Source organism: Leptonychotes weddellii, chromosome 3 (assembly GCF_054177405.1).
Source record: "Leptonychotes weddellii isolate Sample4059 chromosome 3, ASM5417740v2, whole genome shotgun sequence".
NCBI classification, from domain to species: Eukaryota; Metazoa; Chordata; class Mammalia; order Carnivora; family Phocidae; genus Leptonychotes; species Leptonychotes weddellii.
This window is the reverse complement of record NC_138371.1, coordinates 175,074,195-175,101,010: the sequence shown is the minus strand read 5'-3', so window position 1 is coordinate 175,101,010 and position 26,816 is coordinate 175,074,195. Positions and strand designations below refer to the sequence as shown.

General features: G+C 54.8%; 1 long non-coding RNA gene across 3 annotated transcripts in view; it reads right to left on the bottom strand.

Annotated features, from left to right (window-relative positions):
* LOC145720834 (uncharacterized) overlaps nt 1-26,816 on the bottom strand; it is a 187,834-nt gene that overhangs the window by 135,433 nt on the left and 25,585 nt on the right. The window lies entirely within an intron of this gene.

Below are 26,816 nucleotides of genomic sequence, written 5' to 3'. Positions count from 1 at the left end.
CACCCAGCGTAGGGACCTGGAGACGTGATGGACGGCACTAGGAAAGCAAGAATGTAGTTGTCACTCTCCTCCTTGACGTCCCCCGAAAGTGAAGCCGTGCCCCAGAGCCACAGGGCGGGGCACACGCGGCCTTGCACGTCTGTGTGGTCAGGGCCTAAAAGAAATCCCACTGTCACAGACCGTCCGTTCTCATGAGTGTGGAGATTACGGCCTGCAGAACCCACACACGGAATTTTCAGGACCGGTATCGAGCAACAGCATCGTTTTCGGCCGGGAGGCAGAAGGAAGGTGAGTGGGCACGACGGGCCCCTGGCCACGTTTCTGCCCTGCAGACACGAGGTGCCTCTTTCAGCAACATGGGCACCAGGGCAGCGAGGGACGGGACGTTTGCACACGGACACATGCCCAGGGCGACCTGGCAAGGCCGTACCCAGTTCCAGCGCTCACACTCACCCACGTTTCCAGTCCCGGGACTTCTTGCCACACGCGCTCTCGGAGCGTGTGCCCGCGTGAGGCGTGTTCGCTGTCGGGCGGTTTGCACAGCTGGAAGTGACTTCTGCAAAAGGCAGTCAGAAGTAACTCAAATGTCCCGTGGTATTTTTTGGTTTAAAAAATAAACTACAAAACCATCTGCACAAGGAAATACGGCGCATCTATTGAAAAGCGAAAGAATAAAGTGGATGTCTGTGTGACTTAGAAAGAGAGCCGCAGTTTATCATTAAGCAAAAATCAAGTTGTGAAACTGTAGGAAGAATGAGAGTCCGTGTTTGTCTAAAAAATGATAAGGTAGGATCATAAATAAATAGAATAAAAGGCCAAAGGCGCATGCATCAGGCCGTCCACAGTGAGGATCCTAGGGTACCAGGCAGCAGGGAGCATTTGCCTGTGCAGGGAAGAAGGCTTCCTATGCTTTTAATTCTAGGACTTATCTGAGGGATCTTATAATCCACATTTTCTCTATGTGTGACAAATGTAATGTGTTGGCTTCAGAGACAGAAGTCAGTGTGTGTGTGACAGACATGTGTGCCCAAAGGGGAAGAGAAACACGCTTGCGTTTCCAGCCGTGTCGGCCACCGAGGACCACGGTGGGCACCAGAAGTGAAGACCGGTGGTGAAGTCGAGAGCATGCCGGCTAAGTAGTATAACGCACCTGACTTATTTGGTGTGGCCTTTCTTTATTCTTCTCAATTTACCTTAATGACTGAGACGATGAATGAAGAACTTTTCCTCCCCCTCTGTCCACCCCTCCCTCGATCGCTCTCCCCTCTTCCTTCTGTCCTTCCTCCCCTCTCCCCGCCTTCTCAATTTCTTTCTTCTTCGGGTCTTTGTAAGACGGAGCCTTCTCTGAAGGAAAGAACGGAACTCTGTGCGGAAGGGTCGACGTCCCGTGACCCAGGCGGGGATCCATCGTGGCCCACGGGGTGGGGGCCATGGGGACCGTTCATCTGAGATTAACCTGAATGAGCTCCGACGGCCCGGGGAGGGGGTGCCAGGCTCACGGCGGCCCGAACGCAGACGCCGTCCCGGCGGGGAGACCCCCGGCTTCGGGGGGACGTGCTGGCCTGGGCCCCCCCAATTCACGCCCGGCCGGAATGGCCGCAAGCCCTTCCCGAGACGGCTTCCCCTCTGTCTCGAGGCACGGCTCTGCCACACCTCCGCCAGCAAGTCCCCTCCGAGAGCTGCCCCGGCCACAGGCGGAATGGCCTTGCTCGGTGCCCAGACCCGGGGCTACAGGGGCGAGGCCGTGGTGCCGGCGTCTTCCCCTTGCCTGCGCCTGGTGCTGCTTCTCGGCAGAGAGGCTGGACGGAGTCTGAAGAAGCGATGAGAGCAGGTGCTGTGTCATCGAGAAGCACTTTCACTACTTCGTTTACACGGAGGTTTAGTTCAGCAGAAATCAGTAAGAAAGACCGTGAAAACACAACAACCCATTCTGGAAAATCCGAAGCCCCAGAATATGGAAGGTAGGTTCCAAAAAACACAGGCACCCACACGTGTCCCTCGCATGCTAGAAACGGGAGCAGATAGAGCATTTCCTCCAAAACACGCTTCTCAGGACACCAGGTGAGGTTCCAGAAGAATTAGACTGGAACGTGAGCTTGTCGTCCTGGGTTGGGATTTGGAGAGCGCAGCCTTGGAAAATCATACTACAATCAAACGTAACAAATTCTATAACCGGCAATTTTAAATTGTGCATTCCAAATTGATACATTCTACACAAATAAAAGGACCTGATTTGGGGCTTTGAGCACAGCCGTCTGCCTCTCTGTGCCATGCAATGCCGTCTGACTTCCTAAAAAGCGCGGAGCCTTTCTCCCGCGTGCACCTGCCTACCTTGGAAAATGTCAGGGGCTCTCGTCAGACAGCTCTGTGCGCTGCTGGGCCTTCGGTCACCGACAGCACTGGGCGGGAGCAGGTGGCGTGGAGGGGGCGGGAGCCAAACGGCCCTGGGCCTCGGCACCTCACCAAGGGAAGGGTCCCTTCGCTGGGCCGCCTCCACGTCATGTGAGAGGCAGAGCCCCGGGATGGACGGGAGGGCCCGGACCCCCAGCAGGACTCAGAATTCCTCCTACTTATGCAAATGCTCCCCGGGGTGAAGCCCCCCTTGAAGTCGGCATAGGGGGGCGAGCACATTACCCACAGCCAGGTAATCGGACAATGTTGTGGACGTGCCCGTCACATCTTGGTCTACATGAGCTTAGGAAAGTTGCTGGAGTTCTCTGACCCTCAACTTCCCCATCTGGAAAATGGGGGGTTCCTGGCACTTCCCTCCCCGGGCCGTGAGGGTGTGAGTCAGGGGCTCGGGACAGGCTGGCGGCCAGGACCACCGTCCCCGTGGACGCTACGTTCACACAGACGGCGCATGTCAGCCATTCTGCCGCAGCGGGGGGCTCCCCAGACTACGCTCATGACCGGAGCAGACACAGGGAGCTTCCTCTGAGGGCCGCGGGGCTGCTCACCGGCAACGAGAGCAAACAGCAAACCCACTGTGGCTTTAGTTTCTGTCTCATAAACAGAAATGTAGAACGATCCAATCACATACTTTTAAGATAACTGATAAGAAGAAAAGCTACAGCCACTGAACACGAGAAGTAACGATCGTGTCGCTTCAGTTCAAGGTACGAGTTAACCTTGAAAGTTCAGGGGTGCAGTGGGGGCTGTGAAGGAGGGGTGAGCAGGGGCAGCAAAGCATGGAGGGAGGGGGGCCGGGGGAGGGCCCGCACGGGCACAGGGAGGGGGCAGGGACGCACACAGTGCAAGGGGCCCTCCAGGGACCAGGGAAGGGGGGCGGCTTGAACCCCCCTTTCCGAGGAGTCCTGGGCTTCACACTGGCTTTCCCCTCGTCCCGGCACCCCTAAAACCAGCTAGTGCCCAGACAGTTCACGGGGCTCTCCATGCTGGTCTGACCTCAGAGCTGTCACCTTCTCCCCCCAACAAGGGCGCAGCTGCCTCAGGGACTCACTGTCCCCGGGCCCTTTCCACTTGCCCTTCCTCCCACTGGGCTCTCCCCTCCCCTTCGGCCTACAGGATCACAGGGGTAGCCCCCTGTGCTTATTTTCTATCACTCCTGTGCATACCATCCTTCCCTTCAGGCAGACATGTTGGTGTATGTCCTTGGGGTTTCTGCCTCCTTCCCCCACTAGCAGAGTGCAGCGCCCACTGACAGATGGGTTAGTTCAGTCCAGAGAAAGAACCAAGTGGGGAATCAAGACGAATTTAGGAATGTTGAGGTGGAGATGGAGAATGCACGTCCTGGGGAATGCTCTAGAAAAGACTGGGGATGAGGGACTAAGGTTTAGGTGTAGGTGTGAAGCCAGGCTGCTGGCAGTGGCTAAGATGGGCCTCGGGGCCAGGGGGCAAGCCAGGCCTCCAGTTGGAGCCGGCCCCAAGCTCAGCCCAAACCCTTCTTCATCTGTCTTTGTGAAAATCTATTTACTATGTATTTTATTTTATTAAAGATTTTTATTTATTTATTGGCGAGAGAGCGATCACGTGTGTGTGGTGCGGGGAGGGGCAGAGGGAGAGAGAATCTCAGGCCGACCCTCCGCCGAGCGTGGAGCCCGACATGAGGCTCGATCCTACGACCCTGAGATCACGACCTGAGCCAAACCGACCAAACCATTAGTCGGAGGCCTAATGGACTGAGCCACGCAGGCGCCCCTTCACTAAATGTTTTAAACCACAGTGTCTCAATAAATACTGAAGTGCTGAATGAAGGAAGGAAGGGAGCGCTACCCACAGATACGGTAAACACGAAGCCCTGGGTAAGTGCTGGCCAAGTTCGCACAATTTAGTGACCCAGGGAGGTTTAAGCAACTGCTGTTCTGATGGAAAACGGGAAGTCTCGGTCCCCCGGCCCTCTCTGTGGTGGGGAGCGGGCGCTGGAGCCGATGCGGTGGGCAGAGCCACGGGGCGGGGTTGGGCACAGCCCCGTGTCCGCAGCCCGCACTTGCCCGCCGCTCGGCACCCCTGCGTGAGTCTGACGGGAGCGTAGGCACCTAGCGAACTAACGGTTATTTGTGGTGATGCTACTGCAATCGGAAATCGCTTGCTTCCAAAACACCGTGTTTGCTTTACTCTGCACCTCTTCCCAACAACATGGAAAATATGAAATAGTACTTACGATTCCAAAGTGGGGGTACCTCTGCCTCCTGCCTCCCCTTCTACGTCCAGAGGTACCGCTTACTTCTATGGTGAACACTTGTTGCTCACTCTGAACCCTGACAGGTGTGTCTGAGCTGAAGAGAACCTCGCCTGTGTGGGCGAGGGAACAGGGCAATTACTTCCGTTTGCAGAACAAAACGCGAGGAAGGGGAACTACCACTTTCCGACTATGCCAGCGAGGCAGTTACACGGAAAGACCTGTGTTCTAGAATACCATCCCCCCAGTGTAAATCTTCGCCTGGAGGGAAGTTTCCGGGCTGGAATTGGTCATGAACGTCTTCAGCAGGTGCGTTCCTTGAGGAAAGGTCTTACTTGACTTTACAAATCTTTCCTGTGGAATAGGCCCTGAATGGAGATTCAGCGGGTTGGGTCAACGGAACAAATCCCCTAGTCCAGGGACCTCTGGCAACTGTTTTAGAAGCCGGTTTCCAGGGAGGAACGGGGCTCTGCAAAGATGGCCTCTTCCTTTCCTTCCAGGTGAATGACTGATCTCTCTCCAAATAAGGAGCCATCGATTCGGAGGGGGGGCACAAATAGAAAGGGGGCACGCCCACCCCAGGGTCGACAGGTGGCGGGTTCAGACCTAGATCCTAGTGCTGTTCCCAAAGCCAATGGAGCCCCTAAAACGTCCACATAATATTATTGAGGGGCGAGCCCCGCAAGCCAGCAGCAGCAGCTTCACGGGGGCGTGCTAGAAATGCACATTCCCAGGCCCCAGCCCAGCCACACTGAATCAGAACTGCTGGGGGTGCAGCCCACAATCTGTGCTTTCACAAGTCACTCTCCTGCACGCTCAGCTCTGCGCAGCCCCACCGTACGCTCACCTGTCCCCTTACAGACAGCAAGGCTTGCGTTTTGGTTCGTTAAATAATCATGCTCTGCGGAGGGGCTCCACCAGCACCCGGGGGGCCCCCAGAAAGCCTCACATAGAAGCAGCACCCAGGGGAAGCCCTCTGGCTGCCGGACGGTCTGCCTGTCTTGTCTTAGAGCACGTGCGGGTTCTGCCTTCCCCTGTAGTTCACATGCAAGACACAGATAGTTTTGGGTTTTCCTGATCTTTCCACGCTACCCACAGGGGAGGACTCAAACAAATACTGAGCATCAAGATGTCAAGGGAAGCCAAGGTACATCAAGAAAACTTACACTGCATATACTTGGCTGCTAAAATGTCACATGAGGCCGAATGTTCACAAGAAGAAAGAAAATTAGGTATTCAAGGCCAAATTGAGGGCTAAGCTCCCCCTCCTAGCTGATCTGATAATGTCCCCAGGCATGCCATAGGATGTGGGTTGCTATGGTGATGGTAGGAGAGGAGACAGAATTTGGAGGAAGACTATAACGTGTTGCGAGTGGAGACAGGCTTCCCAGGAGTTGAGAGCGCTCGGTCAGGGCGTAGGCAGGGGGCTGCCACCCTTCCTGTGACGCTGTTATCCTCATGACACAGAGCAGAACTCCCTGATTTTTCAGACAGAACAGTATCTTGTTTTGCTACAGCCTCAGGACCCCATTAGACCAAAGCCACGGACACGAGGGTCTTCGTTCCAGCGCCTCCTCCGAGGCGGGCGAGCTCCGTGGCACACGATTCGCCGTCTGCTCTTGCACTTGACAAGCCTCGGTTTCACGGCGGGGTTCACCGTGCCGTCGCGAGCACCCCACGTCTGGGCTGCACTTGGTTTTGCACACGCTGCAACCGGGTGTGATCGCAGTGTTTCGAAAGGACTGTCATTCACTAAGCATGAAATTACATTTAATCACAAATTTAATGTAAATGAATGTAATCAGGTAATTAGAATGTGTAGTGGTGTGATATTTACAACATGTAGTGATGCACTTATAATGTTGTGTAAAATTATGTTAAAAATTGAACTTTGTAAAAAAAGGCACTGTTCAGCGAAAGCAGATGATTCTAAAGTTCAACATCTTGATCATTTCAACATTTCATTTATGAAATGCTGTGTTTAGCCAATACTTTTAACAATTTGCTAAATATGTTTTGTAAAAATCAAACAATTTCATAGTTAGTGGAGTGCTAAAAAAGCCGTAGGATCTATTCTCTTGGCTGCATATAGCTCCAACAGCTGAAACCATTTTAAAAAGATGCTTCATTACAAATCATTGAAAATAGGAATTCAGAACAGAAATGCTGACACAATCCTTTATTGCAAATGAGGGCCTTAAGCACCACCAGATTCCTGAATGTGACCAAATGACAATATCCGACGTGACTACTTGGGCAGAAATGACGCAGACCGTGCTGCTTGCGGAGGGCCTGTCTACACAGTCGCAATCCGCTTGCTTCCAAGCAGAGTGACCCGACAGGCGGTGGGTACACCTGCTTCTCCAAATGTATCTGCAAACAACCTGATGGTGTGTGGTGGTTTTCAAAAGGTGCTTCCAGGAGCTCCTGGGTGTGCAGAAGGGCCTCAGGGCTGTCCTGAGGTGCCCAGTGGGGAGTCCCTAGGGGGACCTGGGTCTCCCGCATCCCACCTTTCTCAGCCAGAGCACCTTTGCCCTGGTCTGCTTTATCTTGAGCTTCCTGTGAGTTTTCACTTGAAGAAAGATGCTGAACACATTTGGAAATGGCTGGAATATGGAAGGGGCTTCACCAGGTCACAGCAGGGCGGGGCCTGATGTTGGCTGATGAGGGCAGGACCGAGCGGGCCCCGGGGGAGGATGGGGCTGAGCATAGTCCCAAAGCCAGAGAGGCCTAGATCGATGCAGGGGGTGAATGAGGACAGCCAAGCAAGAAGCAGCGGGAGCTGCTGATCCAGGAGAGACGTGGTCTGCGCCATTCCCCAGCACATGCACAGGGCCTTCCTGCGGTCCACGGGCTGAATTCTGTAGCTCCAACTCACAGCGTGTTAGAACACACGTCCACACAACCATTTAAAGTTATGCCACGAACATTTAGATGTCATTGTAGAAATGGGCGAGTGAGCACTTGGTTTTTCAAAAGTGTTTACTAACACTTTTGTGTTTAGTGTAAAGCCCCCGGCGACGATAAGAACCAGGACACAGGCTCTAAGCTGCTTTGGGCTGAACCGTGCCCCACACAGTCTCACTGAAGTCCTCGCTCGCAGGGCCTGGGGTGCGGCCGTATGCGGCAACAGGGTAGCTGCAGGTGCTGGTTGGCTCAGATGAGGTCCTACTGGAGTCGGCTGGCCCCAGTCCAATAGGACAGGTGTCCTTGTGGAGGCGGGTGTGCAACCAGGAAGAAAGCCCTGGGAAGATGAAGGCAGAGGTCGGGGGAGGCTTCTACACTTCAGGGACCGCTGGAGGCTGTGGGGAAGCACCAGAAGCTGGGGGAGTGTGGGACAGATTCCCTCGTGGCCCCCACGTCAGCGTCCTTCCCAGGTCAGGAGTGCTCCTCGGGGGTGATGCCATTCTGGGCCCAGAGAAGTGGGGAGCCCTTCCTGTCCTTGGAGAGATCATTGTCCCTGGCTCTCCGTCGGGGGTTTGGGATGGCGTGACCGTGTGGCCCAGGGTCTGGTTCTGAGGCCATGGCTCTTGCTACTTGGCCAGGCCCTTTATGTGTCCCAGGGAAGCTGGCCCACGTGTGACTGGGACACTTAGGTCTGCCTGCCCAACACTCCTAAACAGAGGAAGAAACGTGACCATATTGATTAAGTATCCCCTCAGTCAAGGCAGGAGCCATTGGCCAAACTGTATTTGGGTTCTCTGTGGCATAACGCCAGCAGGCCTTCTAGTATTGACCAAACCTGGTCGCGGCTCCAGCAAGTCTCTGGGTCTTCGAAAGACAAAGCCTCTCTGTCTGATGGGATTTCACATTGGATTCACAACAAAACTAATGAGCTGTTGGCTACAAAGTATTGGGACTTCCTACGTGTTCCAAAATACCAGCGCTTGGAACCCTGGCCTCTATGTGATATTTGGACTCCTCAAGGACAGTAGGGTTTATGAGATCGCTGTTCTGTATCATTCTTTATCTTTTTCATCCCTGCCAAGGGTTTCATGCCCTGGACCTCGGGAATCGGAGAAGCAAAGTATGTTCCTAACACCATATCCCGGTGGGGGCGGGCGATGGGTGGTCGGGACCCACACTTACATCCCAAGCCCCCGTTCAGTACCATGCCATACTGTGTCCCAGGGAGGCAGGGGACAATCTCTGGGAAAGGGAGAGCCCGCCTGAGGGCTGGCAAGATGGACCGGAGGACACCCGTGAGCTGGTTTCCCAGGCAGGAGGGCCGGTCCGGGTGTTGGCCTCTTGGAGGTGAGTTGTGCGGCTCGGCCCGTGCGCCCGGCGGGGTGAGGCTCTGGTAGCAGATGGCTTTGTTCCCACTGTCTTTCTCCGGCTGCAGGGCTGTGCCCTCCACCCAGCTTTGGTTTCAGCAGGGGCCGGGGGCCTTCCGTGGGCCAGCACAGAGCGGCGCATTCATCCTGGCGCGGATCCGCTCATCAAAGTGCAGCCAGCCTCCTCCTGCCCCCGCGGGCACAAGGCCCCTGCCGGGCACAATGATTTATTCATGTCTCCTCAAAGATGAGTATCATATGGGGCTCATTATATGATGGATTTCAGCTCATCTGAATGACTGCACTGCCCGCGTGGAACCTCGGGAGGCTCGGGGCCTGGGAACTGGACACCTAACACCAGAGGCTTCGTGGGAACCCCGTCTCTGGACGAGCCCAGAATCTCAAGTGCTCAGAGACATATCAGCCCCGCCCCGGGACCGGGCCCTGCACTGAGAAGCCGGGGCAGGGTGCTCAGCCCCAGGAACAGCCCACCGTCCGTTTTCCTGGTTACAAAGGCAACCGCAGATGAAGCCTTTGCGGGCTTCTGGGGCTGGCCCCAGGCGCGTGGGCCAGGCTCTGGGCCCTTCCAGGACTCAGGTCTTTGCTGATGGGGCTGAGACGCCTGGGCCCCTGCTCAGATGCGACACATCTTTTGGCCCAGCACGGGCTCTGAGCGGCTCCTGTTCCCAGGATGGAAGGAGGAACGTGCTCGGGATCGAAAGGGTGGGCAAGGGAGAATACGGCCTGCATTACAATGCTCTGGGTCTTTGTGGTCACACATCTCTTAGGGATGGAGAAGGGCCAGGAAATTGTAACTCCTGAGTTTTTAACTTGCTAATAAATAGGACATAAAGCAATTATTTATTTTTTTAACCCTCAAATTCAAATGCACTTTTCTGACCAACTGGCACTCTGGGTGAACAAAAGTGCAGCTCAGGAGGCCTGGGAGGGGAGGCCAGGGAGGCTCAGAGGACCCGGGAGGGGAGGTTTGGGAAGCTCAGAAGGCCTGGACAGCCCGTAGAGATTCCCAGCGCGATGGGGCCCTACCACTGGGCCCTGCGGGACCTGCCCTGGCCACATTCGGAATAGTAACGCAGCGCTGCTCACGCAACACTGACCCCCATCAATCCCTCGTTACGCACGGGGGTCTGGTTCAGCTCTCTGAACCATCTCATTGTGCCCTCAGAACACTGCAGTGCGGGGCAGGAGGCTCCTTATACCCAACCCGTGGGGGCGACGGCAGCGGCTGGGTAACTGACAAGCCAGAGACAAGTTGTTCCCGACATCTGCAATGAAGGCCCACCTGAATTCCCAGACAGGGAAACTGAGGCCCTGCAGGCACTTTGCAGGGGAATCTCATGGATCTAAAGAAAGAGCAGCTCCAAAGCCTGGTAGCCTGGTTTCTGGTAGACTCACAGAAACATGTAAGTCATGCTTGCCTGGCCCCAGGTGGAGGGTGCAGGTGGGGTCCTGGGGTGGGCAGCCTCAGAGGCCTCCTCAGACCCGACGTATTTGTTCTGGGGTGGCTCAGACAGGCTGGCCCGGCAGGAAGGCTGGTCAGATGCGGAGGTCCAGCTGGCCGTGGGAGGAGCTGGCCCCCCTTAGGAAAGGCCTGGGAGCAAGGAGGGGGCAGCACTGGTGGTCTGCAAGATGCCCACAGCCGGAGAGCCCCCATCCCTACGGAGGGAAGACTTGCCCAGAGCTGGAGGCGACCCATCTCCTCACTTCCACACGCTCCGTGGAAATAGCCCTAAAAGTCACAAGGGTACCAATCAGCACCAGGCCTATCTGTGTATCTGTCTGTCTGTCCGCTCCAGAGCCCTGCTTGGGGAAAGCATGAAATAGCTGCTTTCTCCTTGCTGCTCATGCTAGGCAGGGGGTGGCTGCCAAGTGGCATGGAGGGCGAGCCGACACGTGAGCCTAAAGGGCCTCTCGAGACCCCACTGGAAACAGGCCCTGAGCCCTCCCAACCCACCTGTGGACTGTGCTGATGATCAGGCAGCTGTCTGTACCAGGCCTGGCAGTGGGGACGGGCGGCAGGAGAAGGCATGTGCATTAGGTCTGCTAACCCCGGGGGTCTCTCTTCAGTTCCCCAGAGGGAGTTCTGGAAAGAGGTTCTTGAAAATGGGCTGAGGAATCTACCTTCAGTGACCCCAGGCCAGCGCAGGGGTCCCCGGGAAACAGCCTTTAGACCACCTTGTCCATGGCAGGCATCCTTGCCCCCTCACACCCCAGGGCGTGCTGCCGGGCTTCTCACTGGCCACGATCAACCAAGTAGAAAAGAAGGGGAAAGAGAAGCTGTGGGGCAGGAGAAGTAAGAGATGCATTTTTCTTAAATCATAAAAAGAGTCAACATTTATAAGACCATGACAGTTAGGAAAGAGAGTGGTGTCAAGGGGAGAAAATGAGCAGGAATAAAGCAGAGATAAAATTAGCTATAAATACCTCACAGACATCAAGAGGTAGAACAGGCAAGCTGAAGTCCAAAACATACAGAGAACTCACACAACTCAGTAGCAAAACCCCAAACAATCTGATTAAAAAATGGGCAAAGGACGTGAGCAGGCATTTCTCCAAAGAAGACACCCAGATGACCAACAGCCACATGAGAAGATGCTCAACATCACTCATCTTCAGGGAAATGCAAATCAAAACCACTATGAGATACCACCTCACACCGGTCAGAATGGCTAAAATTAACAAGTCAGGAGACAACAAATGTTGGCGAGGATGCAGAGAAAGGGGAACCCTCCTACACTGTTGGTGGGAATGCAAGCTGGAGCAGCCACCCCAGAAAACAGTGTGGAGGTTCATCAGAAATTAAAAACAGAGTTTCCCTACGACCCAGGAATTGCACTTCTGGGTATTTACCTGAAGGAAACAAAATCCGTATCTCGAAGAGGTATCTGCACCCCCATGTTTACTGCATCACTGTTCACAACAGCCAAGATACGGAAGCAACCTAAGTGTCTGTGAATGGGCTAAAGACGTGGTACATATACACAATGGAATAGTATTTAGCCACAAAAGAAGGAAATCCTGCCAGTTGCTACAATATAGATGGACCTTGAAGGCATTATTCGAAATGAGGTAAGTCAAGAGAAAGACATATACTATGTGATGTCACTTATATGTGGAATCTTAAAAAAAAAACCCAAACAATCAAGCCCATAAATACAGAGAAAGGACTGGTGGTTGCCAAAGGCCAGAGCAATGGGTGAACTGGTTTTTTTGTTTTTCTTTTTTTAGTTTAAGTAAATTGAATTTTAAAAATCAGTGATGAAGGGCTAAGAGCCAGTTAGTTGGAGAGTCACGAATGTAAGCGTATAGACAATAAGAAGAGGTGCAAGCCGGGAGGTGAGATGAGACAGAGCACACACGAGGCCAATGGAGCTGGAGGCGGAGACAAAGATGCTAGAGTGAGTAGTAAGTCGAATTTACAGGATATTTAGAAGAAAACATTTAAAAAAAAGATTTATTTATTTTAGAGAGAAGGAGCGTATGTGCGTGGTGCGGGGAGGGGCAGAGGGCGAGAATCCCAAAGCGGACTCCACGCTGAGTGTGGAGCCTGAGGTGGGGCTTGATCCCACAGCCCTGTGATCATGACCTGAGCCAAAATCAAGAGTCAGACACCCAACCAACTGAGCCACCCAGGCGTCCCTAGAAGAAAACATTTTTAAAAGAAAAGAAAGCAATTAATTTGAACACGAGAAGGGAGAGAGGACGTGATAGACGAGGAGGCAGAGGGCAGAATATGGGGTAGGTCCTTCCGGATCTGGGGGGTCCAGCGGCCTGGGTGGCTCTCCACGCAGATGCCTTTGCGGGGTTGAGTCCTCTCCACCTCGTTCCTGGAGGGACGCCCCGACCTGTGTCGGGGTGTGGCCATTAGCACTCACTTAAAACTCAGTCAGGGTGGGTCCCAGTCTGTTCTAAAGGAAGGTGCCAGGCAAACCTTCTCCTTGATCAGACTGAGCAAATGTATGTGACTTGTTGTGTAGCTTTTCCCAAATGCATTCACTCTAATTTCCCAGTCTTACAGATTCCAACATTTCTGACTCAAAGGACTGAAAAACTGGTAAGTAGTGCTAAGCAGATGTTCAGTTGTGGCCCAAATTAAGAAGTTCACCCCGAATGCCCAACAAGGTCGGCTAACTCCATGGAAGCTCTGTGAGGTTGAGACAAAAACTTGCTGAGTTAGCTCGCAGGTTACGCTGAGCAGCCCATGAGATGATTTTGTGTAAAAGTCTGTGTTGTGTTACAGGACGCGCCCCAACCACCAGGTATCATCATCATTGTTGAGGCCACGGCCATCAGAATGCTGAGCTGCCTCGAAAGGATTTTATAAGAGGAAGGAGGAAGGAAAATGTCCTGAAACCTTTTATTGAGAAAAGCAGCATTTTATTCTCAAATTACTCTTGTTGGCAGAAGAAGGTTCATATAAATGACGGTTCAATTTCCCAGGTGGTGTTCCCAGCACTTCACTGTGGGTTCACTCACAATCACTGTGCGGGGATGGGGACGGGCAGGTCGGACACACGGCAACAAGCTGACCTCACGCTGGAAGGGAGAGCGCTGGCTGAACCCCAGGCAGGGGGCTCACTGCAAGACTTCACGCCAGGAACCACAGGGAGGGCGGGGATGGATGGGAAGCAGAGCAGGAGGCTGAGACAGGCTGGTCAGCGGGGTCCATGATGAACCAACCCTGTGAATGGGGAGCCTGAAGCGCTGGGTTTCACCCTAAAGTGGCCAACAGAGGCGCTCACCCCGAGCACCCTTCCTTATACCACACCTCCCCGGGCCTTCCTGCCCACCTCCTGAGCAGCCTCTCTTCCCGCCAGCCCTGGGCTCAGCCCGTTTTAGAGAACACAAGCTTCCCCATGCGGGCGGGGTGGGGCGCTAGTGAGCTGAGACGAGGTGCTGGTGAGTGTCCAGGGCTGACGCAGGAATCCGGGAGGCAGAATTTCCCATCCATGCCTACACACTCTGGGCAGAGCGGAGCTGACTGAGGTGTCTCCATTCTCCAGGAGGAGGTAGCTCATCATCTTCTCAGGGATCTCATTTCGATCATTCTTTCCCCAAATTCCTCCCCACCTACCATTAGAGGTATTGACAAAATGGACTTGCTTGAAGTTAATTTTATTTTACTGCTAATCACTAATTTAACACGTATCTACTGAGTTACGAAGCCTGAGCCACGAAGCTAGGGGCTGGGCTACAGAAAAGACAGACGTGGTGCCTGGCGCGAGGTGCTCTACCTCCAGAAGGAGACCCTGGGGCAGGGACGTGGGTGCAAGAGGTCTACCTGGGGAGTGGCTGTGGGGAGGACCCATGACCGGTGGAGTAGGGGGTACATGAACACGGAGCCCAGGGTCATCCCCCAGGCTGCTGGTCCAAGGACCTCACAGTTGGTGAAGGAGGCTGATTTCCAGGCAGGTGGTCCTGTGGGTCCCTGACTATCTTGTACCGAGGATAATGCTGAGGGATGTGTCCTAGTAGAATCTCACGGACACCCTCCAGAGTGCGGGGAGTTGAGGCTTCCTTCCCTGGCATATAAAGGAAGTCACCTTCAAGACGGGAGGGAGCAGGACTTCCATGCTGTCTGTGTGAACATTCCAGGGCAATCCCCATTCCTGCAGAGAAGGCAGAGGGACCAGCGCCCAGAGGCATACACCCATTGCAGTGTCTCCCGACGGCTTCGATTCCTGCTGGATACAGGACCGTCCCCTCTGTTCTTCAGGACGCTGATGGGCCAGGATGCTGGGCTCTGGGGGCTTTCTGCGGGGTGGGAGTGAGGTCACGTTTCTGAATAGGATGCTTCTGAAGCCCTTCCTTTGACTGGTCTTGGCATTTCTGGATTCAAGGAGCCTGGTCCTGCAGACTAGGAGTCAGACTCCACACAGCAGCAGCCCAACAGCACCGAGCCTCTTCCTGTGGATGGACGGCAGGATCAGATCCACATGAATGTGGAGGATTTTTACGCAGGGTCAGAGGCAACATCAAATCTTAGAAACGTGAGCAGAGAGCACTGGGGATCCTGAGGAGGAAGGCCAAGGAGAGGCGGCTGCATCGGAATCAGCCGATGTCGTGTGTCAGTCCTGTGATGGCCGTGTGGGTGACGGGGCAGGTTGGCTCGTGGCGGTTCTGAGGCGGGATCAGCCCCAGCCCAGAGGGTGGAGCCCGGGGAGCCCGGGGCTTGCTCCCACTGAATGACACACGTGAAACGGTTCTGGCTTCCGCAGGGAGAGTGCGGGATGACGACAGCTGTCAGATGGCGGGAACACAGGGACACACGCCACCTGCCACACTCACACGCCCTGGTTTGGCTTGTTGGTGACGTGCGGGGATGCTGGACACCGACGGAGGATTTTAGGAAACCAGCGGGCCATGTCCACTTGGCCAGGCTGGCTCCATATTGTCCCTGTTGCTGGAAGCTCTCTCTCAGTCAATGCCGACTGTGGTCCCGGATCTGGCTCTCACGCTCTCTTCTCCCCCACTAACTTGGGCCACCAACGCTCATTACCTCCACCTGGCGAGCTGTGGTGTCCTTTACTGTCCTACTATAGGGTCTCTGCGTTTCACTGCAGTGGGTGGGCCGGACCTTAGTCCGTCTGCTGAAATGTCTACGGATGATGACGAGCGGCCAAGCGCGGTCTTTGCTGAGGAGGACGAGCATCGGGAGACAGACAACAGCTGTTGTTGGAGCGCAGCCACGAGAGGGGAGGCCGCCCTGACCTGGCACGCTGGGCCACTGCAGAGATAACATGCTGACGGCCATGCGGCGCGCACTGACGCAGGGCCCGCGGCGAGGGGCCCCCGGAGCAGGCCAGACAGCTCCAGGCAGGCGACCTCAGAGGGAGCGCCCTGTCTTAACGCACATCTGGGGCAGAACAGCCTCCCAGGACACAAAAGGCCGCGAGTGTGAAGTCTGCAAAACAAAACAAACCCGGAACTCCCCGCTCTACCATTCACCAGAGGAGCGGAGGGAGATGAGAGGAGGGAGGCAAGATGCTGGCTAAACGTCTGGAGGTCAAGGATAGGAGAGAGCTGAGTGCCCAAGAAGTCGGAACGGCCAGCGCGGCAGGGACGAGGGACATTCAACCCGAGATCCCCAGTCATCCATGGTCACGGAGGCCTTGATGATCTTCCCCTTGTCTGGTGTGGTGCCCCTAATCCCGCGACTTCTCAGCGTGGCTGGGACCAGTCAAGGCTGGAATACTTCACTGATACGACCCTGCCCGCTTGTGAGTCCAGGATATGCGGCCCCTTGGTTCAGGAGAGCCCCCCGTGGCCAGGCCTGCAAGGCCACGGGACCCTGATAAATGGCTAAAGGAACACGTGGACGTAGGATCCCAAGTTGGGAGGCCCAGGGCTCTCATCCCCAGGCTCAGGGGACTGAGGCTCTAGCTCAGTTCAGAAATCCTCTTCCTCCGAGTCAGACGACAATGGCAACAGCTTGTGGGCACCAGAGAGAACGTTTACGGGGAGTGGGGAGAGGTCGTGGAGTCAGACACATCACACGACAAGGCCGGCGAGCGAACACAAGTGGCCGCACGCGGCTCCTCACTCTCTGGGCCGTCAGGCTGACTGCCGCGGAGCCAGGGTCACCGAGAACTTTCTCCCATCGGGTGTGCACAGCAGTCACCCGTGTGGCTCCCCACGTGACCGAGCCAGGAGGTACACAGGATTTCTTGGCCATCTACCTTGAGACTAGCTTTCTGTCCATCCGGAAAAAGCTGACCTTGACTGGTGGCTGTGTTTGAATAGGTTTTACTATTGCTTGGGTGTGGTGAGGCCACAGATGTAGAGATGAAGGGACACATTGTGCCTACAGGGTCACCCTGGGGCTGGTCAGGAGGCAGAGCGAGAGGGGAAACCGTGGGCAGGAGCCTCGACTGGTTTCTGGGAAGGGACGGGTGTGCAGGGTGAGCGGGCTCAGGGCCAGCGAGTGTGGATAACGTCAGCGGGTCTGGGGACAGAGGGGCTGCCCTGGCTGTTGGGCACCTGCCCTCAGGGCAGAAAGACCACGGCCCTGAGTGTGAGAGGACTGAATCCGCTCCAGCCAGGCCTCAAAGCTGGGTCAAGACAGCATTTAAAAAACTATGTACATGCTGAGGAATCAGAAGACCCGACAGGCTCATTCCTCAAGGAGAACATGTGTGTACGTTTACCTATGTGTAGAATACGCAGGATGCACACATCTCATGTTTTTTTGTGTGTATTTATTTGTGTACTTTTGTGTATTTTTTATGTGTATTTACACATTTCCCATCTCTGCATCATCACGCATAATATTTACATATATCGAGACTATTTCATATACAACATAAGGTACGGGAAATGTCTACAGCCCTTCCTATCTTGGCACGAGAAGGTAGGAGCGCTCGCTGCTCTGTAAATCCTCTTCCTGAGACGTTAGAAATGAGCTCCGTTAGCTCACAGATGAGCAGCGAGGCTCCGTCCTGGGCCACCTCTGATACCTGCCCGTGTTCCACAAGCGGGGGGGCCGGGTGCTGTGGGGTTTGTCCCCCGGCCCTGAGACAGGGTGGCAGGTCTTCACTCCTCAAAATCTCGAGATGGAAAGAAACCCTGCTAGCAGGAACTGAGAAGCACTGCGATAGTCGTTTACTAGTCCATTTCATCTGGGATGGAAGTAAAAGGGAAAGACAACTAAACTGATGCTTGGAGTTTAAATCTCCGCCCACCGCTGTCCGAAGCGATCCAGTCCCCCAGCATGCCGGTGCTGACAGGGAGGACGATCTCCTGTGACTCTTGGCTAGCTACCCTCCCCGACGCCGTGCCGTGAGGTGGGCACCATCTGTGATGGTGTCTTCACAAGAGTTCTCCAACCCGGTCATCAGTCTCAGCGTGAGGGGATGCGTTAGGGATGCGGCAGGCCCCTCAGCTGCTCGGGACAGGAGGTGACCATGGCCATGGCGGTTCCAGGCACAAAGGAGGGATGTCTGTGGGCTCATCGGCTCACAGCCTCGTGAAGGCAGCAGGGGCACCATCGCTGAAGGAGGGTGTCCCCTTGATGAGGCACGGCGGGGCCCCAGGACAAGCCTCTGTGCGGGGCAGGGCAGGGGGCTCCGGGGGCCCCAGGCACTTCTCTCCCCCAGGAGCTCCCTGGTCCCCAGCTCAAGCAAGGCTCAGCCCCCACCCTGACGTCCCCCCGAGGAGGGGCTGTGATGCTGACAGAGAGGCCACCGCAGGCTCAGGGGTGAGGGAACTGCCGTGGGCAGACGCCCAGCCCCGACGCCCCAGACGTGAAGCACGTTCCTGCAGGAGCTGGGAGCCAGCTTCCCTCCTCTGCGGGGTCCAGACTTCACGAGGAAGGGCCTGCTCCCTCTAGTTGAGACCCAGTCTGCCTGAACCTGCGCTCTCTGTCCCAGGAGACTCCCCGGGGGCTGACATTAGGAAAGTCTTCTCCCTTCAGGAGCCCTCTCTGACTACGGTCCCACAGCACGACAGGAGACACCCCGAATTTGAGGGGCTCTTTCCTTATAATCTCTAGTGGGAAATGGGGTCAAGAACCAAGTGTGTCTACCCAATGCCTTTGTGATAATTTCTCCTCAAAGCCACGCAGCAAGACGCCGTTTACCCCTCCAGCAGCATTCGTATGGGGCTGCATTTGAACTTGTAGATCTGATCAGCTTAAAGAGCATTTATTGGGCACCAACTGTGTGTGCTGGAACCTTCAAAATTTAAATCAGCGGTTCCCATCCCAAGTTGGAATGTGGACTCTGAAGCGTTTGCATTTCTTCATAAATCCCAGAAGAGCCAGACACGGGCCTGCTGCTCACCACACGCGCCCGTCTTCCGCCCGGGCCCCGATGGCCACGGAGCAGGAATCCTGCCTCCCCCCCAGGAAAGCGCACACACTGGACTGAGCCGCCGCGGTTGTTGGGACAGCTCCTAACCTACCACGACTTGTGCGCAGGAGAGAGACACAGGGCAGAGAGGTGGCAGGCCGTGGTGATGACCGCCTCTCTCCGGCTGGTCCACCGAGCCCGCAAGACTGCAGGGGGCCCGGGACAGGTGCTGAGGCACAGAACAAGGGCCGCCGGACCCACAGAGGTGGCTGCAGGGGCTCGCGGGCTTGCCACGCGGTGAGCGGCTGTTCTGGAAATCGGCCGTGAAGAGCAGGAAGCTTCCTGGAGAATTGCGCTACCACGCCTGGGTCAGGCTTCCAACAGCCACGGTGCCCACGAGGGAGTGGACACCTCCACCGTACCTGCAGCTGCAAGACTTGACCTGTGACCCCGTGGCCGCCAAGCGTTTCAGCATCCTCAACTCAAGCCTGCGCAAGGGCAGGACCTTCACCCCGCTCCTAACACAACAGCCATCCGCAGGTGCTTCCTGGGAGCCGCTGCCTTACTGGGCTTGTCCAGAGGGCAGCATCCCTGGAGTCCCTGCCATGCCTTCCATCCCGTTGCTTCACGTCGGCTGCTTTTTCTCCGACTTTCACGCAGGGACCGTGAAGAAAGATAGTGAAACCCCATCTGCCGCCCACAGGCCACATTCTCGCCCTGCTTTCTCTTTGCTCCTCGCAGACCGGGGTCTCCGCCCAGCTGGCCCTCCAGCTCTCCGCGCCTGGCGTCCCAGCGGGGGCCCCTCGACTGCTGTCCCTGCCCTGCCTTCCCCAGCAACACGCGGCACCCTCGGGATGGCACCTTGCACCCCCACGCCCCCACATTTCCACTGCACATTCAGCCAACCCGAGCTTCTGCTGTGCACGCACTGACAGAAAGCTACACGGCCTGCCCTGAACTCGGGATCCAGCACTCGGCCAGTGACGCGTGGGGCGTCCCACAGGGCACGCTAACGGGGCTGCAGAGGACGCGAGCTAAGAGAGACACTCAGGGAGACCGGTGTCAGACAGAAGCGCTGCCGACTGAAAAGCAGCCCAAATATGCCCAGATATGCCTGTATGTTTTCACCCTGTCCTTGCGAGCAGGGAAGTGTGGTTAGGAACGAGTGTGGGCAGTTCGCCTTCTGGGGGCAAGCGAGAGGCGGAGGGCTGAGGTGGATGCCCTGAGGTCATGGGCATCGGCTCGGGTGCTTTCTCCACCCCCCGGGACAGCCAGCTGTAAGACCCAGGTGCTGCCGACCAAAGCCTTCTATGTCCTTCTATATCCTCACTGCAAGTGAGGCATTTTACTGCTCTGGACCGCCTCGTTTGCGATCCTCACAGGAGGGCCTGGTAGCTGATACGTGCCCCTTACCTCACCTTGTCCTGTGGGTGCATAATGACGTGTCTGGCAGCTCTGGGAGACGGAGGGACCCTCCTGTCTCTTCTCTGCCCAGGGACTGCGCTTGACTCTCGGAACCCAAATACTGCAGCTCCTCTCACACGATTTCCTGTTGGTTCTCTAGAATGTTCCCTCCCTTACCAGGTTGATGATCTGATCTGAGCCTCATCAGAGTAATTACGTATACACTGTGGAGAGGGTTTAACTTCAGATCATTGCTGGGAGGATAGGATTACGTGAGTGTGGAAAAATCTGGCATTTATCGGTTTCCTTGTGGTTTCTAGAGCTAACTATTCAATTTCCCACAAAAAGCATCAGAATGTCACACAAAATGCAAAAGTGAGAGAGAGCATAAGTAAAATACAGTTTAAGATTCTGATAAATAAAGTTTCCTGAAAAACAGAAATCTGGGCTTTGACAAAGTCTGTTAGTACATGTGCTCACGCACGCGGAAAGGATGCGCGGGTCCCGGTACAGAGACCGGATCCGATGGGCCTGTTGAGAGAGGTTGCCGGCACCACCCGTAAAGGGACTGGAGGGCCTGGAGCGGCCCTGAGGGAGGGCTGACGTGACTGTCATGATGGTGGTGGCCACACCAGCTAACACAGACGCTTACAGGTAAACCCCGGATCGTGGACACTGCGATTTGTGCTTTATCTGCATTTTCTCATTCAGCTGCCACAACGCTCCCCACGGAGCTTTCCGTGATTATTGTAAAACAAGGAATGTGTCTGGTTCGTCCCATGTTCCCGGGAGGTAACTTCCCAGCCTCTGGAATTCCCAAGAGATCGGAGTGTCTGTCATTCGTGGGCCCCTAGAGAGTCCAGGCGACGGGGTGCCTCTGGATGGGAGTGGCCACAGCAGGGAGACCAACCACGGGCCACGGGATATCAGCCCGACCTCTGACCTCCAGGAGGGGACGGAGTTCAGTCATGAGCCAGTGGTGGCAAAGAGTCTGCCAATAAAGTCTCTGCTGGGAGGGCGATGCACCCTGGCTTCCCTGGCAGACCTCGCCAGGACGCCTCTTCCTTCTGCCGTTCCTGAGCCGTGTCCAGTACCCTCCAACTGTAACTGTAGGCATGGTGCTTTCCTGACTTAAGTGAGCCGCTTAAGCCGCAGTGACTTAGCCCGAAGAGGTCGCAGGAACCCGGGAGTCACGGCCCTCTGGTCAGAAGTGCAGGAGGCCTGAGCACCCCACTCTGCGGCTGGCATGTGCCTGGAGCTGCGTCTGGATGGTGGGTGGCAGGACGGTGTGGCAGGGTACCCAGTGGGTCCCTCACATCCATCAGAAAGCAGAGGCCAGGACCCAGACTAATAATATCGGGTTTGGGACCTGGCTGCAGGCCAAACCCCACCTGTGACCCCTGAGCCCACGTGTTCTGTGCAGACAGCATTTCCTCCAGGCCACACCCAGGGGCGAGCGTACCATGGACAAGCATGAGAAAGCGGGCTTTTCCCGTGAGGACACATCCCTGGAGAGGGGCGAAGACACACCCTGGCCTGATCAGGGTTTTTTGCACACAAGAAATGAGGCTTCCCACCTCACCCCCGGGGAGTGCACACAGAGCTCCAGGGAACGCAAGCCCATCATGAGCTAACACGGCACCCTTTCTACCGCACTGGAGCACCTCCCTGCAAAGCACACGTGCAGCTTTTAGTTATTTCCCCATGTGCTCCTGCCCCGAGTCTCCCTGAGTGGGTGGCAGCCGTGTGTGGGTGGCAGCCGTGTGTGGGTTTTCTTGCTCTGGGCTGCAGGTAAGACATTTATTATCTTATTCATTTTCTGTTGATACAGGCAGATGTGTAAGTTGAGATTTGCTTCAGGAAAGTGCCCATGGATGCAACTGATGCATTTTAACCCGCGGACTGCCGAGTCTGTGCTCCTCCCAGACTCACACGGAGCTGAGCAGGAAGGACATGGAGCCTCTGGAAGCGAGCCGAATCCTGCCGACTGCGAGGACGCGGCCCCTTGCTGAAAGGAAAGCGTCATGTTCAACAGCCGGTCTGCTCTACCCTGTTCCACGTGTCGCTGCTTGGGGCAGCTAAACATTTCTGAGCACCAGGCTGACACAGAGGTCAGAAAAGGTGTGTTTTTAAATAAAGCATCAGTGAGGGATGGATTTAAAAACCAAGCCCTAATGGCAATTCTGGATTTAACCAATTAAGAAAGAAAACCCTATAACAGTCATGGCCGACCACTTGGATAGATCAATCAACATGAGCAGAAGAGCCAGGGCGGCCGGCAGACCCTCACTGTGATTAGCACAGACAGGGAGGGCGACGGGGGAGGGCCCAGGTCACCAGGGTGGGGTGGGAATGGGCTTTATTATCCCTGAGGCATGTGTTCCCCCGGCAATCGTCCTCGACCCCAAACTTAATCTCACGTGTGTCATCTTTTATTCTGTCTTCCTATTTCCCTGTAGAATGAGGCACGAGCTTTTGAATGTTCCTGCCTACTTTCTGTCAAAGGACTTCCACGGAGATGTTTACGCCCAGATAGAAATCCAGCAAGGACGCCGTGGTGTTGGGATTGCAGGGTGACACCTATTGGCTGAGGTGGCTCAAGCCCGGGCCCCTGGATTCCCCCAGAGCTCTCAGAAATCAGCCGGCAGAATGGGATGAGGGCCCTGCCAGGCTCCAGAGCCTTCGGCAAGCCTACGTGAGCACCCTGTGACCAGGGTCAGCGGGGACTGCCCGCCCCACTGCCCCAGCGAGAGCCAGTCCTCCTGCCTGAAACTGCCCGGCTTCCATGTTCACGTCCAGCAACCGGATCTACAGAAATTACTTTTTTCCGTAGTAATGCCCATCTGGCTTTGGAGATGCATCTTTAATGTCACTTAAAAATCAGGCTTCAGGAAGATAAATCTCAGTATTTTTTTGTTTAGTTTTCCGACAAGAGCTGAAGCAAACACAGGGCTCCCGCCTCCCCCTCGGGCACTGCCGATGTCCCCCCGCACCCCCACATACTGGCCTTCCCACCGCCCGGAGGCTGGGATTCTGCAAAGTGGGGTGTGTGCTAGAGTCCCCGGGAAGGAGCTGTCCGGCCAGACATCTCTCTCTGCCAACATGTGCGGGGGGAGCTGCTGTGGGCCGTTTCTGCCAATGCGGGTCCAGGGGCACTTGCAGAGAAGGGGACTCCCCTTAGGGCACCTGCCAAGCCCCGTGCCGCCCTGACTTCTGTCTCTTCCAGCTCTGAGACCAGGCGCTTCATCCAGCTGCCACGTTCCCTCCCTTTGCTCAGTGTGTGCCCACCCCTCCAACCCCATACCCCTGGCTTCGTCCCGCCCCACTGCACTGCTGGCCTCACAGGGAGCCAGCAGGCGTGACTGGGTCCCTTGGCCGTGCCCACTGTGGACAGCTCCCTGTCCCCATGGCTTCGGGGGCTCTGGCCTCCCCGCTCCCCGGGGGCTCCGCAGCGCCCACTGTGGTCACTTTCCCTCCCTCCCGTCTATTACGCTGGGCGCTTCTTCCTCCACTGACCCCTGCGGATGCCCGTCCATGCTCACCGCACCAGTATGTGATCTGCAGGCTGCCTCCTCCCCAGTCTGCAGCCATGCTCGAGCGACTCGCTGTGCCCCAGCCTCACTGGGTACCCGTGTGCCCTGCGGACACCCCCTCGATGTCAGTGGACGACTGTGTCCCAGCCAGAGACCCCACAAGGCTTTCTCATCCCCCTTACTTCTCACCACCTGCTTCCAGTGATTTCCGTGTCATATTCACTTTATCTCCCAAATTGCTCTGGTAGGAGACTCATCTGCATCTCCTCCCTCAGCGGGAGATAGGGAATTGCTGTCTGACCCATGGGCCTCCAGCTGCCTGCCCGGGCCTCAACCCATCCCATTACCCATAGCCCTGGTTACAGGAATCACAGGACATCATCAATGCCAGCACCACAAGCCTGAACACAGTGCAGCCCAGAGAGTGGGCTGTTAAGTGAGTGGAAAGGCAATAGGTACATCAGTCCCGTGAGGTGAGGGGGGCACAGTTATCATCCCTGTTTTCCACTGGAGGAAACAGGTGAAGAGGCTAAGGAGTCTGCCTTGGGAGCTGGGAAGTGCCCTTTGTCCGCAGGGCACATGGGTACCCAGTGAGGCTGGGGCACAGCAAGTCGCTCGAGCATGGCTGCAGACTGGGGAGGAGGCAGCCTGCAGATCACATACTGGTGCTGGGCGACTGGGCTTCACCCCACTAGGTTGTGCCAGGACATCCAGTGTGTGGGGTGCACATACGGCCATGCACTGCGGTCACTGTCCCTGGGGACCTCGCCTGTGGCTGTGAGCTGCCTCGGGCGCCCTGGGTTCCGGCACCCGATGAGGGGCTCAGCTTCCCACCCACAGTGACTGTTCACTGATTATGTTACCCTCGGCCTCTTCCTGATTCCAAACGCTGAAAGGGGTGGATTTGCAGGAGAAACAGAGCTGCATGTTGAGAGAGTTTGCCTTCCACAAAAGGGACATCCTCTGGCTGTTTCGAGAGTCATGTGAAAACGAGTCCTTGCCCCAAGCAGCACACCCATGCAGGATTCTGATCCCCCGGCTGACGTGGCTAAAAATAATGAGCCTTGTTAGCACATTCAAAACAGTGGCACGGAATTACATAGGACGAGCTGAAGACCATGTTGGCGGCTCGGCATGGGGTCGCTTTCCTCCCATGCAACTCCGTGGGAATTCTTCAACACACTTTCTCCCAGAGGCACGGGGCTGGCCCCTGTGCAGTGAGCAACATGTTCTTACTCTAATTACACTGGTAATTAGAACTCGGCTCTTTGAACCTCACCAACCACGTTGCCCTCTCCAGGGAGTCACGTGGGATGAGGCTGCATCTGAAGCTTTCCTGCGGGCTTGCTGTGGGGAGGGTTCCTAAAGAACCAACCACCCTCTGACTTGTTTACTTGCTTATTGTGTCCCGCCTGGCCATAAACTGCTGGGGTCCAATCACTGACGTGTGCGCTGTGTATACTGAAGGGCGAGGAGCCTTCCCCTCTTTCTCAGTGATTTGAGTTTGTGGCACACAAGAGACACTTGTTTTCCCCACCAATGTTTGGGATCGGAGGAATGAATGATGCAAAGAAACTGAGCTCAGGGAATACATTGGTTGTGTCTGTGCTTCTGCATGTGCTTCTGCATGTGTATTGAGTAACAGTGTGTCTCAGGTTTGGCAGTAAATTCTTTCATATCAAAATTTTCAAAAATAAACTGAGCCAAATAATCAGGCTGATTTACAAAGTGATTTCTACAAAATGAACTGTAGCCTTAACTAAACACCAGAGTAAATCCTCTCAAACCTTGCATATGTGACAAGAACGAATTAGTCCATGTTGAGGACTGAATCCAAATGAATATTTCAGACTGTGAAAAAGTGGGGAGAGTCCTGGATGTAGAAATCCAGTCTCCTACCACCACTGTGGAAACATCCACTGAGAGCATCCTGGAAACACAAATGATGAAGGCATCCACCCTCTAGGGGCCACTACCCAGGGGCACAGACGTGTACATCTGTAACTTGAATACTGGAGCACCTGTCATAACCACTCCAACTAGTATATAACTTGAGCACAAGGAGTGACAAAGGAAGGGGTCTCTTTCAGATTCCAGAAGACCTCCAGTGGCTGCACGTCTATCTTGTCCCATCTGACTTCCTCCTTTGTTTTTAAAGAACTTATTCATTGAAAAAAATAATTCTTTTTTTTAAGATTTTATTTTCTTTATTTGACAGGGAGAGAGCACAAGCAGAGGGAGAGGGAGAAGCAGGCTCTCCGCTGAGCAGGGAGCCCAGTGTGGGACTCAATCCCAGGACCCTGGGATCACGACCTGAGCCGAAGACAGACGCTTAACTGACTGAGCCACCCAGGTGTCCTGAAAAAAAAATCCTTATTTAAGATTATGATATTATATCCATTTTCTGTTAGATCTATGCTATATAAAGTCCTCTGGCCAAATCTTTTAAAAGAAAAACTTCTAAAATGCTTCTTGATTGAAGGGGTGAAACTGTAGTTGGAAAAATTAACCCCCATATCAGAAATAGTTTAGAACCGCAACTAACCAAAACTAGGTTTGAAGCTGAGTCTCAATAAGAACAGTGAAGACTGGGCCCTCAGCAAAGACTAGGCGATGTATTGGTTCCAGGTGTTTAAGGAATTTTTTGTTCAATCATTAGCTGACCACCAGGCTAACTGAACACAGACTTCAGTGGCCACACATGACAAAAAACAGACTTTACAGAATTAGTTCAGGAAATTTACTAAACAAATAGCAACAACAAATGCCAAGGAGAGGAGAGAATCTGATTTCTGACGTTGACATGTTGTATTATATAAAACAACCAGTTTTCAACAAATAAATCACAAGACATGCAAAGAAACTAGAAAGTATAGAGAATACATGGGGGGGGGGCGTGGGATGGGAAGCAATCAATAGAACCTGCCCTGTAAAAAACCCAGACATAGGACTTTACAAAGTCCCTTGAGCAACTATTTAAAATGTGTTCAAAGAACTAATGGAAAGTATGAGAAAAATGTCTCACCATTTTCATGAGAAAATATCACAGAGGGAGAGAAATTATTTAAAAAAAGGACCCAAATAGAAATTCTGAAAAGTACAATAACTGAATTGGAAAGTCCATCACCAGGGCTCAGCAGTAGATTTGAGCCAAAGA